Raw genomic sequence first — 15,616 nt, 5'->3', positions numbered from 1 at the left:
GTTGGAAGTGCTGCCTCAAACATGTCCTCATCTTCTTCTTCTTGTTGGAAGTGCTGCCTCAAACATGTCCTCATCTTCTTCTTCTTGTTGGAAGTGCTGCCTCAAACATGTCCTCATCTTCTTCTTCTTGTTGGAAGTGCTGCCTCAAGCATGTCCTCATCTTCTTCTTCTTGTTGGAAGTGCTGCCTCAAACATGTCCTCATCTTCTTCTTCTTGTTGGAAGTGCTGCCTCAAACATGTCCTCATCTTCTTCTTGTTGGAAGTGCTGCCTCAAACATGTCCTCATCTTCTTCTTCTTGTTGGAAGTGCTGCCTCAAACATGTCCTCATCTTCTTCTTCTTGTTGGAAGTGCTGCCTCAAACATGTCCTCATCTTCTTCTTCTTGTTGGAAGTGCTGCCTCAAACATGTCCTCATCTTCTTCTTCTTGTTGGAAGTGCTGCCTCAAACATGTCCTCATCTTCTTCTTCTTGTTGGAAGTGCTGCCTCAAGCATGTCCTCATCTTCTTCTTCTTGTTGGAAGTGCTGCCTCAAACATGTCCTCATCTTCTTCTTCTTGTTGGAAGTGCTGCCTCAAACATGTCCTCATCTTCTTCTTGTTGGAAGTGCTGCCTCAAACATGTCCTCATCTTCTTCTTGTTGGAAGTGCTGCCTCAAACATGTCCTCATCTTCTTCTTCTTGTTGGAAGTGCTGCCTCAAACATGTCCTCATCTTCTTCTTCTTGTTGGAAGTGCTGCCTCAAACATGTCCTCATCTTCTTCTTGTTGGAAGTGCTGCCTCAAACATGTCCTCATCTTCTTCTTGTTGGAAGTGCTGCCTCAAACATGTCCTCATCTTCTTCTTCTTGTTGGAAGTGCTGCCTCAAACATGTCCTCATCTTCTTCTTCTTGTTGGAAGTGCTGCCTCAAACATGTCCTCATCTTCTTCTTCTTGTTGGAAGTGCTGCCTCAAACATGTCCTCATCTTCTTCTTCTTGTGGGAAGTGCTGCCTCAAACATGTCCTCATCTTCTTCTTGTTGGAAGTGCTGCCTCAAACATGTCCTCATCTTCTTCTTCTTGTTGGAAGTGCTGCCTCAAACATGTCCTCATCTTCTTCTTGTTGGAAGTGCTGCCTCAAACATGTCCTCATCTTCTTCTTCTTGTTGGAAGTGCTGCCTCAAACATGACCTCATCTTCTTCTTCTTGGAAGTGCTGCCTCAAACATGTCCTCATCTTCTTCTTGTTGGAAGTGCTGCCTCAAACATGTCCTCATCTTCTTCTTCTTGTTGGAAGTGCTGCCTCAAACATGTCCTCATCTTCTTCTTCTTGTTGGAAGTGCTGCCTCAAACATGTCCTCATCTTCTTCTTGTTGGAAGTGCTGCCTCAAACATGTCCTCATCTTCTTCTTGTTGGAAGTGCAGCCTCAAACATGTCCTCATCTTCTTCTTCTTGGAAGTGCTGCCTCAAACATGTCCTCATCTTCTTCTTGTTGGAAGTGCTGCCTCAAACATGTCCTCATCTTCTTCTTGTTGGAAGTGCTGCCTCAAACATGTCCTCATCTTCTTCTTGTTGGAAGTGCTGCCTCAAACATGTCCTCATCTTCTTCTTGTTGGAAGTGCTGCCTTAAACATGTCCTCGTCTTCTTCTTCTTGTTGGAAGTGCTGCCTCAAACATGTCCTCATCTTCTTCTTGTTGGAAGTGCTGCCTCAAACATGTCCTCATCTTCTTCTTGTTGGAAGTGCTGCCTCAAACATGTCCTCATCTTCTTCTTGTTGGAAGTGCTGCCTCAAACATGTCCTCATCTTCTTCTTGTTGGAAGTGCTGCCTCAAACATGTCCTCATCTTCTTCTTCTTGTTGGAAGTGCTGCCTCAAACATGTCCTCATCTTCTTCTTGTTGGAAGTGCTGCCTCAAACATGTCCTCATCTTCTTCTTCTTGTTGGAAGTGCTGCCTCAAACATGACCTCATCTTCTTCTTCTTGGAAGTGCTGCCTCAAACATGTCCTCATCTTCTTCTTGTTGGAAGTGCTGCCTCAAACATGTCCTCATCTTCTTCTTGTTGGAAGTGCTGCCTCAAACATGTCCTCATCTTCTTCTTGTTGGAAGTGCTGCCTCAAACATGTCCTCATCTTCTTCTTCTTGTTGGAAGTGCTGCCTCAAGCATGTCCTCATCTTCTTCTTGTTGGAAGTGCTGCCTCAAACATGTCCTCATCTTCTTCTTGTTGGAAGTGCTGCCTCAAACATGTCCTCATCTTCTTCTTGTTGGAAGTGCTGCCTTAAAAAAAGTCCTCATCTTGTCATGCAGGTGGAACACAAACACTTCTTAAACGCCACCAAATATTTACTTCTCTTTCTCCTCAATAAATCCACATTATTCTTCCCTTCTTTCCTTCTTTTCCAGGGGGATGGAGCTTTTTTTCCCTTGTAAAACAAACACAAAAGCAAACACATGAACTCCCAGCTAATACCTGTAATCCCCCACACCTGTGCGTGTGTGACCAACACTACACTGCCCCCTGTGGACACATGATGTAATAACATCAACACACACACAATCATCTGCATTTTTTTGTACTCAATCAACAAAGAATTATATATTCAGTGTAAAAAAATGCAATGTATAAAAATTCAGTGTAAAAAAATTCAGTACAAAAAATTGGTGTAAAAAAATTCAGTGTATTAAAATTCAGAGTATAAAAATGTAGCGTCAAAAAAATTCAGTGTAAAAATATTCAACATAAAAAAAATCAGTGCAAAAAATTCAGCGTAAAACAATTCAGTGGTAAAAATTTCAGTGCACAAAAATTCAGTGTGTAAAAAATCAGGGTAAAAAAATGCAATGTAAAAAAAAAGTATTTGTAAAGAAATTCAGTGTATAAATATTTGATGTAAAAAATATCAGTATATAAAAATTTAGTGTATGATTTCTGCGTAAAGAAAATTAGGTGTGAAAAATTTCAGCGTAAAAAATGTTTTGTCTATAAATATTCATAGTAAAAATTTCAGCGTATAAAATTTTGGTGTATAAAAATTCAGCGTAAAAAAAATCAGTGTAAAAAAATAAATGTGAAAAAAATTCAGTGCAAAAAAAAATTCTGTGTGTAAAAATTGACTGTAAATAATTTCAGTGCATAAAAATTCAGTGAAAAAAATGTCAGCGTATAAAAGTGTTGTGTTATAAAAATTCAGGGTGTAAAAATTCAGCATAAAAAAAATTCAGTGTAAAAAAATTCAGCTTGATAAAAATTTAGTGTAAAAAATTTTAGTGAATAAAAAGTCAGTGTGTAAAAATTCAGTGTAAAAAAAATGCAATGTATAAAAATTAAGTGTAAAAAAAGTATTTGTAAATAAATTCAGTGTATAAATATTTAATGTAAAAAAAATCAGTATATAAAAATTTAGTGTATGATTTCAGCGTAAAGAAAATTAGGTGTGAAAAATTTCAGCGTAAAAAATTCTGTGTATAAAAATTTGGTGTATAAAAATTCAGCGTAAAAAAAAATCAGTGTGAAAAAACGAATGTGAAAAAAATTCAGTGCAAAAAAAATTCTGTGTAGAAATTGAGTGTAAAAAATTTCAGTGCATAAAAATTCAGTGAAAACAATTTCGGCGTATAAAAGTGTTGTGTATAAAGTTTTAGGGTATAAAAATTCAGCATAAAAAAAATTCAGTGTAAAAAAATTCAGTGTAAAAAAATTCAGCTTGAAAAAAATTCAGTGTAAAAAATTTCAGTGCATAAAAATGATGTCAACGGCAACATTTGATGATCATTTGAAAAATTAAAAATCCTGCGGTATAGGCATCTTTGGCAGGAGGTGTCTTCTGCCAAGGCATTTACTCTCCTGAAGGAATAAATAAAGTAGTATCTAATCTAAATTTATTGATGTCTTGGACAATTTTTCAATCGGTGGAGAATTGTTGAAGTAATAACATGTTGAAATGACAAATGGTAATACGGAATTTCGGGAAAACAGAGAATTTTTCAACTTCCTATGCAGAAGAAAGCTTCGACGGTGGAAAAGTTAAAACGCGTTGAAAAATGTGGAAGGTGTAGTCGCCAGAAAAAGGGTGGAAATAGGGCTTCGGAAAAGCAGGAATTCTGGAATATCCTCAACTTTTTTTGACAAGGAAAAGGGGAAGTTTGAATTTCCAGAATGGTGCAATGAGTCGAAGGAGGAATGGTTTGAATAGGTTAAAACTTCGAAATGTTGTATTGTTGTATCTTTTTTTGTCGTTATTTAGTTTTTTATTAAACATTAAAAACTAGATGAGGCAATTCCTTCAGGAATTGCGTGTGATTGCTCCAATGCTGATGATGAACTGAAATCTCGGAATTATTTTAGCATTGTTGAAATCAAGCACACAACTCCTGAAGTTGGAAAAGTTGGAATCAGATGGAATAAGTGGAACTTTGAAGGATGTCCCCTTGATTTCAATAGGAATTTCCCCAAAACTTAGTCCATGGGTACTGTGCCTATTAGCAACATTAGCAATGACCTGCTAGTCCTTATACTTGTTCAACCAACCCTTTTAAGTTACGGTTTGGTAGTTAACATGGACTACGATTGAAACCGTGATTCAGGATGGTGTGTGGAAAAGTTAAATTCCTGTGTCAAATGTCCAGACCACAAACAACAAGATGAAATAAATGTCTGTTGAAAAGTAATACTGAATTTTTCATTTGACCGGGGGTTCTGTTTGATTGATTTGTCAAAAAGTCTTTGACAGTAAAGAAGACTGCCTATGTCCAGTGTAGATTAAAGTCTTGACATTACCTGACCTGTGTGATTGTTAGTGATGGGTTGATGAGGCGTTGCACAGCCTTTTGACACATTTATAGACAGTATTGATCCTGTGTCACTAAATACTGACATCTGCTGGACATTAAAATTCCCTACAGGAAATCTATGGACCAACTCAACTGACACTGATTTTATGACCTAGTATATACAATAATATAAACCAAGTCATTGAATTTCATTTAGAATAATTTCATATCTTCATTTAAATAATACTATATTTTTTTAAATACTTTTTAGATACAGTCAATAAATAATGTGAACATGTATCATAACATGGAAATCTAAGAGAACGTGTTGTGAATGAGGATAGTTGTGGACTGGGAATTTTTTTTTTTTTTACACATGCGCTCTGATTACGCACTATTGATTGATTGATTGAAACTTTTATTAGTAGATTGCACAGTTCAGTACATAATCTGTACAATTGACCACTAAATGGTAACACCCGAATAAGTTTTTCAACTTAAGTCGGGGTCGGATTCCACGTTAATCAATTCATGGTAAAAACGTAATGAGTGATCCATCGAGCTGGATTTGAACCAGTGCCCTAAAGAACTCAGCATAAGCTAATACAGCTTTCCACTTTATCAACTGAGCTATCGAAAGGATTAGCTGTTACTGCACACCGACACAGTGTTTGGTTCATTGAGCTCGACGCAGATGTCGATGCATCAGTGTTGTCGGGTCTCCCACTAATTATCATTCAAAATAACCAGGAATTGAGATATTGCACAGGCAGCCCATGCATACTGTGCCCTTTGGGCAACAGTAGCAATGAAATGCCCAGTCACCTGGGAGTCTGGCCGCATAGTCGTTATACCTGCTCAACCAACCTTTTTAAGTTACGGTTGGGTAGTTAACATGGGCGCCTATTGCATCGAACCTTGATAGCTGTTCAGCAAACCATTTTAAGTTACAGTTTTAACAAGTACCAATCGTTGAAACCGTGAGTCAGGATGGTGTGTGGAAAAGCTAAATGCCCTTGTCAGTCTCCCTGATAGTAAAATTGTGAAAGCAAACTTTTTGACAATTGCTCTATTAAAATGTGACATTCGATATTGGTTGTACCATCGACCGGTGATTTTGATGAGCTGCACAAACAGTGAAGTAGACCGTCAATGTTGAATTAATAGGAAAACCCTTGGACTCTGAAAGTTGTAACATGTTGAAAACTGTGAAAAGAGTAATTGCTGCAAAGAAGACTTTGTAGAAGCAAGAATTTTGGAAAATCCTGGACTTTTCAAAATGGTGTAATAGGTTAAAAAATGTGGAACCATTGTATTGTTGTATCTTTATTTATAGTTATTTTCCTTTTTAATTAAACATTTAAAAGTAAATGAGGCCATTCCTGAAGGAATTGTATACAAACGCTCCAATGCTGGGAGACTGACACAGGCATTTTGCTTTTACACACACCATTGTGACCCACGGTTTCAACACTTGGTACTTCTTAAAACCGTAACTTAAAAGGGTTGGCTAAACAGCTACTAAGGTACGAGGCAATTGGCACCCATGTTAACTACCCAACCGTTACTTAAAAAGGTTGGTAGAACAGCTATAACGACTACGCAGCCAGTCGGCGGCCGGGCAGACCTTCGCTGCATGGGCTGCCCGGCGGCCGGGCAGACCTTCGCTGCATGGGCTGCCCGGCGGCCGGGCAGACCTTCGCTGCATGGGCTGCCCGGCGGCCGGGCAGACCTTCGCTGCATGGGCTGCCCGGCGGCCGGGCAGACCTTCGCTGCTGTTGCCCGGGCTCCTTGTGTTTTCTTTCTACTTACTAAATATATCATTTCTGTTCCAAACAGCATCACTGATGTCAACGGCAACATTTGATGATCATTTGAAAAATTAAATATCCTGCGGTATAGGCATCTTTGGCAGGAGGTGTCTTCTGCCAAGGCATTTACTCTCCTGAAGGAATAAATAAAGTAGTATCTAATCTAAATTTATTGATGTCTTGGACAATTTCTCAATCGGTGGAGAATTGTTGAAGTAATAACATGTTGAAATGACAAATGGTAATACGGAATTTCGGGAAAACAGAGAATTTTTCCACTTCTTATGCAGAAGAAAGCTTCGACGGTGGAACAGTTAAAACACGTTGAAAAATGTGGAAGGTGTAGTCGCCAGAAAAAGGGTGGAAATAGGGCTTCGGAAAAGCAGGAATTCTGGAAAATCCTCAACTTTTTTTGACAAGGAAAAGGGGAAGTTTGAATTTCCAGAATGGTGCAATGAGTCGAAGGTGGAATGGTTTGAATAGGTTAAAACTTCGAAATGTTGTATTGTATCTTTTTTTATCATTATTTTTATTTTTTATTAAACATTAAAAACTAGATGAGGCAATTCCTGAAGGAATTGCGTGTGATTGCTCCAATGCTGATGATGAACTGGAATCCCGGAATTATTTTAGCATTGTTGAAATCAAGCAGACAATTCCTGAAGAGTCTGAAAATTTTGAAGTTGGAACAGTTGGAATCAGATGGAATAAGTGGAACTTTAAGGATGTCCCATTGATTTCAATAGGAATTTCCCCAAAACTTAGTCCATGAGTACTGTGCCTATTAGCAACATTAGCAATGACCTGCTAGTCCTTATAGTTGTTCAACCAACCCTTTTAAGTTACGGTTTGGTAGTTAACATGGACTACGATTGAAACCGTGATTCAGGATGGTGTGTGGAAAAGTTAAATTCCTGTGTCAAATGTCCAGACCACAAACAACAAGATTAAATAAATGTCTGTTGAAAAGTAATACTGAATTTGTCAATTGACCGGGGGCTCTGTTTGATTGATTTGTCAAAAAGTCTTTGACAGTAAAGAAGACTGCCTATGTCCAGTGTAGATTAAAGTCTTGACATTACCTGACCTGTGTGATTGTTAGTGATGGGTTGATGAGGCGTTGCACATTTACTCTCCTGAGGGAATAAAGAAAGTAGTATCTAATCTAAATTTATTGATGTCTTGGACAATTTCTCAATCGGTGGAGAATTGTTGAAGTAATAACATGTTGAAATGACAAATGGTAATACGGAATTTCGGGAAAACGGAGAATTTTTCCACTTCTTATGCAGAAGAAAGCTTCGACGGTGGTGTTTTTCGGTCAGACGCTGGCAGCGGTGGCGCAGCCGCTCATCATCTTCACGCCCACCAAGATGGCGGCGTTGTGGTTCCCCGATCACCAGCGAGCCACGGCCAACATGATGGCCTCCATGGGTGAGTGAGAAATGTGGAAGTGTTTCCCCCACAGGACTGCAATCTACACTATATTGCCAAAAGTATTTGGCCAGCCATCCAAATGATGAGAATCAGGTGTCCTAATCACTTGGCCCGGCCGCAGGTGTATAGAATCAAGCACTTAGGCATGGAGACTGTTTTTACAAACATTTGTGAAAGAATGGGCCGCTCTCAGTGATTTCCAGCGTGGAACTGTCATTGGACGCCACCTTTGCAACAAATCCAGTGGCGAAATTTCCTCGCTCCTAAATATTCCAAAGTCAACTGTCGGCTTTATTATAAGAAAATGGAAGAGTTTGGGAACAACATCAACTCAGCCACCAATTAGTAGACCATGTAAACTGACAGAGAGGGGTCAGCGGAGAAATGACGGTGTGGTGTTGGTTTTCAGGAGTTGGGCTTGGCCCCTTAGTTCCAGTGAAAGGAACTTTGAATACTCCAGGATACCAAAACCTTTTGGACAATTCCACGCTCCTAACATGATTGTGCACCACTGCACAAAGCAAGGGCCATAAAGGCATGGATGACAGAGTCTGATGCAGCTGAACTTGACTGGCCTGCACAGAGTCCTGACCTGAACCCAATAGAACACCTTTGGGATGAATTAGAATGGAGACTGAGAGCCAGGCCTTCTCCACCAACATCAGTGTGTGACCTCCCCAATGCGCTTTTGGAAGAATGGTGGAAAATTCCTATAAAGACACTCGGCAACCTTGTGGACAGCCTTCCCAGAAAAGTTGAAGCTGTAATAGCTGCAAAAGGTGGACCCACATCATATTGAACGCTATGGGTTAGGAATGATATGGCCCTTCAAGTTCATATGTGAGTCAAGGCAGGTGGCCAGATACTTTTGGCAATATAGTGTATTTGTTGGCGGCGGTGGTTTGCCTTGGAATAATCCACTATTTTGCATAAATGGCTGTAAAAAAACATGAAATGCAAAACATTCATGTTTAGAATGAGTGTTGTCACAGTTCCACAATTAACGAATGTACTTTTAAATTCACTATAAATTTACAAGAATATTGGTCAATATTATTACATATGTAAATATATATTGTAAAACATTAATTCATTATTGAATTCACTACTTCTATTGAAAACTGCTTCAAACTGTCAAGTATTTAAAGAGGTCCTATTATTTGAGAACCACTGGACCAGGATGGCGCAAGCGGGGATCGAACCTGGAACCCTCAAGTTGCTGGCACGGCCGCTCTACCAACCAAGCTGTACCGCCCTTTAAAATGGTAATACTAACTGTGGGGTGTTTTACCGCGGTTATCATTAATACCATTCATGGTTACATCCCTAGAGTGATTTTAGATGTGGGAGGGGCCCACAGATGCATTCATGGTCTACAAAAGTCTTTCCAATGGATGAGTCACTTTTTGGAAAAAGAGGTCTGATTACGCAATATAGCAAGAAAGTGGTTACGTTGGCAACACTGATCCCTTCCTGCTACATGGTCTTATGCTCTGGCAGACCAAGTGAGTTACAAGGTGTCTATGAGCAATTGTATGGGAGACACTTGACATGGAGGTGATCATCTTTAGCCCGCTGTTCCTCCACAGCCAACCCGCTGGGCATCCTCATCGCCAACATGGCGTCTCCAAAGATCGCTCGCACGGCACAACTCCCACTTTTGGTGAGTTATATAGAATTACTGAATAGCTGATTAAAGGATCTCAAGGTAAAAATAAATGTTCACCTGTCATCCTTCAGATGTTGGTCTATGCCGTTGTTGCCTGCGTCAGCTGTTTCCTCGTCACCATGGGCATGCGGTGCAGTGCCCCCCCCCCCCGACGCCGCCATCGGCCAGCGCAGAACATTCCACCTCGGAACCCTTCAGACATGGCTTCAAACTGGTAGGAAACATCCTGCACTGCAAAAAGTCAGTGTTCAAAAACGAGAAAAAAACAAACTAAAATTAGGGGTATTTAGCAATATTATCTGCCAATAAAAGAAGAAGGTTTATCTTGTCAAGACTTTCCAAAACAGGTCAAATTAGCAAACCTCTATGGACCAAAAAATACCTTAAAATAAGTATATTCTCACTAATAACAAGTGCACTTTTCTTGGTAGAAAAAAAGAGACCTTTTTCCTCAGTATGTTGAAGAGTATTCTTACATGAAGTAAACGCTAAGGCCATTATCTTGACGTAACGATATGCGTTCGGCATCATGATTTTTTTTTTCATGCTTGAAGTAAGACATTTTTTACTTTAAAAAAGCAGTTTTCTACTTGTGCTGATGACACAGATTTGCAACAGTTGATATTCTAGTTTCAAGCATGTTTTACTCAATATAGGTCATAAGAGTGTGGTACGCCAGCTGCACCGAAGCAGACAAACAGGCGATTCAGAGGGTCATAAAGTCTCCACAAAAAATCATCGGCTGCCCCCTGCCCTCCTTGAAGGATTGACATAACTCCCGGTACCTCAACAAAGCAAAAAGCATCACCAAGGACAGCACACACCCCGGCTTCCACCTGTTCCACCTGCTACCATCGGGCAGGCGCTTCAGGTGCATCAGAGCCAGAACAAACAGACTCAGAGACAGCTTCTTTCCCAGAGCTGTCACCATGTTGAACTCTAACTTAATAATAATAATAATAATAATAATTCACCCCTATACAATATCCTACCCTAATACCCTACTGTGCAATACTACCCATCCATCCATTTTCTACCGCTTATTCCCTTCAAGTGCAATACGTCCGACACTGATTATTATTTAATACTTTGGTACTCTTGTCTTGTTCTGTATATTGTACAGTATTTTGTATTTCTATAGTGTTTTGTATATTGTACAGGATTGCTTCTTATTTTTATTGGATTGTAGTCTGTTTATTTCAATTGATAGTTTTTCCTTTATTACCTCTCGTGCCCATATTTGTTTCCACTACCGCACCTTAAGTTGGAGTCCTTAATCTCGTTCTATGCAAATATAATGACAATAAAGTCCATTCTATTGTATTTTATTCTATTCTATAACATCTCAGCAACAAGCTGTAATATCTTACTGAGATCATTTAGGAGCAAAACCCTTAAAACAAGTGAAACACTAACATCAAATCTGCTTAGTGAGAAGAATGATCTTATCAGACAGAAAAGAAGCAAATATCACCCTTATTTGAAACATTTCATCTTACTTTTTTTTTTGAGCAAATATATTTGATTTGATTTTACAGTTAAAATGACAAACAGTCACATCCACTCATACACACACACATACACACTTGAGGAGAGAGGTGCACATGAACTTTAACAACTCAAGGTTTACAATACAGACATTATTAGAAAATATACCCAAATATTGTATATATATATATATATATATACACATACACACACACATATATATATCCATACATATATATATACATATATCCATCCATCCTGCTGCGGCTCACGATCAGCAGGCTATCCAGATCACAGCAAAATGGATGAACATACCTCGGCATCAAGGATCCTCAGCAAGTGTTCACAAGATCACCTCCCGAGGGCCTGTCCACCGTACACACTTAGAGGGGAAAAAAAGGAAAAGTTACAGGGCTTGATCAATACAAAAAAAACTGAACAAAAAAGCAAGTAAACCATGACAAAACCATATCAGAAGTGACACAAGAAAAACAAGTGTAGTGTTGAATCAGTACAAAAGATAATAACAATAAAGATAAAAAAGGAATACAACTACAATAAGATGGCAGTTTAGTTTTTCTTTAAATGTCTATAAGTTATGCTTCAATATATGTCAGTAAAGGTTTCCAGGTTAATTCCCATTTGTTCATATTTGTAGAGTTTATAAATCTTATTTTTTCAAGAGTCATTACATTCACAAGTTCATTTAAGCAGTTCCTGAAGTTGGGTGCAGATAGACTATTCCAGTCTCTGAGAATGAGTCTTTTGGCCAAAACCGTCCCAAGCAGCAACACACTTCTAATATGTTTTGGAAGCTTTTGTGTTTCTGAAGACCACCCAAATAAGATCATATCCCTATCAGGGACAATTTGTCTCTGATATACCCCCGAGTAAAAAAAGAAAATGCTGGACCAAAATGATTGAATAATTGGACATCCCCAAAAGGAGTGAGACAATGATCCTTCAGCAGATTTACATTTATCACAAAGTGGAGATGTATCAGGATAAAATGTGTGTAATAAAACTTTCGAATAGTAAAAAGGATGAATCACTTTAAACTGTATGAGCCTATGTCTGCTGTTAATTGAGCAATTGTGAATTTGAGAGAGTGTCTGTTCCCATTGCTGATTGGGTATTGTTGTTCTTAGTTCCTGTTCCCATGCTCTTTTAACACTGTCTGCTGATGTCATGGACATAATGAAGCAGCTGACAAATTTAGCGATAGACTTTTTACTTGTGGGTGGTAAATTTAATACTTCTAAAAGAGGATGTTTTTCATTTACCAGCTGAGACTTTGAAATGTTTTCTTTGATAAATGTTTTTACCTGCAAATAGCAAAACCAACTGAATTGGGACAAATTAAATTTGATTCGCAAATGCTCAAATGACACAAGACTTTCCTCGACATAAATGTCTTTGATGCATTTAATTCCATTTGAGTACCAGTCAAAAAATGTTGTATCTGTTATCGATGGAATAAATGCATGATTGTGATATATTGGTGAATACATAGTCACATTGGAAATATTCAATTGTTTTTTAATTTGAGAAAGAATTTTGATAGAATTTCGTACTACAACACTATGACGTATTGATTTAATTGAAGAGACTGGTTTAGTCAAAAGTAGCGATAGCAATGATGTATAAGGTTTCACTAATGACTGCAGTTCCAATTTCAGCCATAAGGGAGCAGAATTAAGAGATTCATTATTTGGGGACCCCATCTTCCAATAGGTCAATGCGTTCAGATTTGATGCCCAATAATAATTTTTGAACATTGGAAGATCCAGTCCCCCTTCCTCTGTAGATCTAAATAAGTGCTTTTTGGATATTCTGCGTTTTTTACATCCCCACACAAAATCTAGAACTAAAGATTCAAGTTTTTGGAAAAAATCTACAGGAATTACAATTGGTCAATTTTGAAAAAGATAAATACATTTTGGCAAGGTGATCATTTTGATAGCATTCACCTTGCCTAACATAGAGAGAGGTAGGGTCTTCCAATACTCAATACACACTTTCAGTCTCTCAAAGGCTTCAATAAAGTTCAACTTTAGTAATGATTCATCATTTTGAGATATTTTTAAGCCAAGATAGGATATGTAATTTTCTGCGACTTTAACTGGATTTTGACTGATCTCAACATGATCTCCTAGGAACATAAGCTCACTTTTGGACCAGTTTATTTTATAACCAGATATTCTACCAAAAGAGTCTACATATTCTAAAAGAAGTGGTAGTGCAACTTCTGGCTCAGTAAGTGTAACAAGTACATCATCTGCATAAAGTGAGATGAGACTCTCTGATGAGCCCACTGAAAATCCTTTAATATTAGACTTCATTCTTAAACCAATAGCCAGTGGTTCGAGGGCCAAATTGAAGAGTAAGGGCGAAAGGCAGTCACCCTGTCTCACTCCGCGGTGTAATTCAAAACTATCCGATATTACATTATTAGTTATGACATATGATTTTGGTGCAGAATAAATGATTTGAACCCATTTTATGAAATGTTCTCCCAATCCAAATAATTTGGGAACATGAAAAAGATAAGCCCACTCAATTGAATCAAAAGCTTTATGAGCATCCAGAGTCAGGACGGCAGCCTTTTTGTTTCCTGTGCAGTCAGAGTACAATACGTTCAGTAATCTCCGTACATTGCCAAAAGAAGGTCTGTCCGGGATGAAACCCACCTGATCTGGATGAATCATTTCTGTTATGTGGTTGCGAGTACCTTAGTTAGAATCTTATGGTCTAAATTGAGCAGGGAGATAGGTCTATAATTGGCTGGATCAAGTGGATTTTTTCCCTTTTTTGGTATTATACATATATGGGCTTCATACAAAGAACTTGGAAGTTTGTTGTTCACAAAAGAATCATTTAACATTCTAAGTATTATAGGGGATAGTATTTCACTGAAAGCTTGATAAAACTCCGCACCAAATCCATCTGGACCAGGGCTTTTATTCAAGGAGAACGATTTCAGTGCTTTTTGCAGTTCTTCAGTTGAAATAGTGTTGTCTAAAGAATTCTGATGATTTCGACTCAGTTGAGGTAAGTTTAATGTGGTGAAAAAAATCATTGAAATCATTAACCGATATAGCTGAATTAGATTGATATCATTCTGAATAAAAGTCTTTGAAGACATTATTGATATCCTTTAGATCTGTACATGTTTCACCTGTTTTTGAGCATATTTTGTGAATAGCAGCTTTGGCTTGATCTCCTTTGAGCTGTCTAGATAGAAGTTTTTGTGGTTTATCGGATATTTCAAAATGTTTTTGTTTCTTTTTCAGCAGGAGTTTAGATACTTCCCCATGAAGAAGAAGAGAGTTGTATTCATTTTTCAGTTCCAGCATCTTATTGTAATCAGACTGCAAAAGAGAATTGATATGAATTTTTTCCATTTCTTTTTCTAATTCTCTCTGCCTTTTTCTTGTTTCTCTTTGTTTTGAGATTTCAAATGAAATGATATATCCTCTCACAGTAGCTTTAAGAGCTTCCCACAATGTGGAGTCTGAGACCTCTCCGTTATCATTCACCTCAATAAAATCTTGGATAATCTTGTTTATATACTCTTTAAAATCTTCAGATAATAATAGTTGTGGATTAAATCTCCATTTTTGTTTGATTTTAAGGAGATCAATTTGAATCTGCAAACTCCCAGGACTGTGATCTGAGATGATTCTACTATGGTACTCAGGATTACTGACATTGGAGAGGGCAGAGGCTTCCACTAAAAAGTAATCAATTCTCGTGTAGGAATTGTGTACAGCGGAGTAAAATGAATACTCCCTTTTATTAGGGTGTTTTACTCTCCATATGTCTATGATATTTCTTGATCTCATAAGATTATTAATAGTTTTAGTTGAGTTAGCAATGACATGAGATTTAGTTGACAATCTATCTAAAGTGGGGTCCAAAAGGCAGTTAAAATCACCACCAATGTAGATATGAGAGGAGCTATCATCAGGAAGTAGACCAAAGACTCCATGATAAAAGTTTGAGTCATCAGTGTTTGGTCCATAGATATTCCAAAAAGTTACTGGCTAGGATGTAATATGACCATTCAATAAAATAAATCTTCCATTAGGGTCAATTATTTTTGATGTAAGTATGAAAGGCACATTTTTATGAAATAAAATAGCTCCACCTCTAGCTTGTGAAGTAAAGGGTGCGTGATAAACCTGAGATATCCAGCTTGTTTGAAGTTTGTGTTGGTTGTCTTTACAGAGATGTGTTTCTTGTAAGAATACAACATCTGCTTTTAATGAATTTAAATGGGAAAAAACCTTCCCTGTCAAGCTATATTTCTAACAAAGACAAATCATTATTTCTTCTAGATTTTCCAGAACAACATTTTTAAAAAAGAAATTCAAGACTTTGAAATAAGATTTAAATTGGATTCTACAGATTTTCTAGATTTGCCAGAATAATTTTTGGGGAATTTCAATCATAATAAGTTTGAA

The 15,616-nt window shown here is 37.9% G+C and overlaps 1 long non-coding RNA gene across 1 annotated transcript; it reads right to left on the bottom strand.

Annotated features, from left to right (window-relative positions):
* Nucleotides 1–85: 85 nt before the first annotated feature.
* LOC133547890 (uncharacterized) lies at nucleotides 86–12,145 on the bottom strand. Its single transcript, XR_009805661.1, has 3 exons — nucleotides 11,466–12,145; nucleotides 9,720–9,893; nucleotides 86–2,398 (listed from the first exon to the last, which is right to left on the bottom strand). It is a non-coding gene; the product is annotated as an uncharacterized LOC133547890 (long non-coding RNA).
* Between the last annotated feature and the right edge of the window lie 3,471 nt (nucleotides 12,146–15,616).

The sequence above is a fragment of the Nerophis ophidion genome, unplaced genomic scaffold (assembly GCF_033978795.1).
Source record: "Nerophis ophidion isolate RoL-2023_Sa unplaced genomic scaffold, RoL_Noph_v1.0 HiC_scaffold_236, whole genome shotgun sequence".
Lineage (NCBI taxonomy): Eukaryota > Metazoa > Chordata > Actinopteri > Syngnathiformes > Syngnathidae > Nerophis > Nerophis ophidion.
This window is presented reverse-complemented; position numbering and strand designations above follow the sequence as displayed.